The 640-nt window shown below is 44.8% G+C and overlaps 1 pseudogene across 1 annotated transcript in view; it reads left to right on the forward strand.

Moving 5' to 3' along the window:
- The first annotated feature begins 293 nt into the window (after positions 1–293).
- LOC311149855 (copine-5-like) overlaps positions 294–640 on the forward strand; it is a 79,410-nt pseudogene continuing 79,063 nt past the window's right edge. Inside the window, exon 1 of the transcript in view lies at positions 294–397. The product of the transcript in view is annotated as a copine-5-like (transcript). The remainder of the gene's footprint in view (positions 398–640) is intronic.

Genomic DNA, 640 nt, shown 5'->3' on the forward strand with positions numbered 1-640 from the left:
AGGGCTCATTGGCTATGAGCGGTGCTGCTGTGATGTATTGCTTATTAAGATGCAGACCATTCCTTGGGTTTATTTGGTGATTCAGTGCTTTTATATCTTGGCACAAGGCACCATATTAAAAACACAACAGCTAGCAAACAGGGAGCCTGTAATCCTACTGGGGATTTACTGTGTAATGTCCCCTCTTTTTAGCTTTCTTTCTTTCTCTCTCTGTCTCACTTTTTTCCATCCCTTTCTTTCTCTCTTTCCATATCCCCCCCCCCCCCCCCTCTCCATCCCTCTCTCCACTCCAGGAAGTCGCCACCATGCAGTTCTGTGCCCACAAGTTGGACAAGAAGGACTTCTTTGGCAAGTCAGACCCATTTATGGTCTTTTACCGGAGTAATGAAGATGGGACGTGAGTTCTTATTTTTTTCTCTCTCTCTATTTTTCTGCTTGTTTTCTGGTTCTAATATCTTCATTTTATCAAACAGATACAGTACATGAGTGCTAAGCTGTCAGATCAAAGGATGGAGAGAGAGAGAGAGAGAGAGAGAGAGAGAGAGAGAGAGAGAGAGAGAGAGAGAGAGAGAGAGAGAGAGAGAGAGAGAGAGAGAGAGAGAGAGAGGAGAGAGAGAGAGAGAGGAGAGAGAGAGAGAGA

Source organism: Coregonus lavaretus (assembly GCF_964263955.1).
Source record: "Coregonus lavaretus genome assembly, chromosome: 22".
NCBI lineage: Eukaryota > Metazoa > Chordata > Actinopteri > Salmoniformes > Salmonidae > Coregonus > Coregonus lavaretus.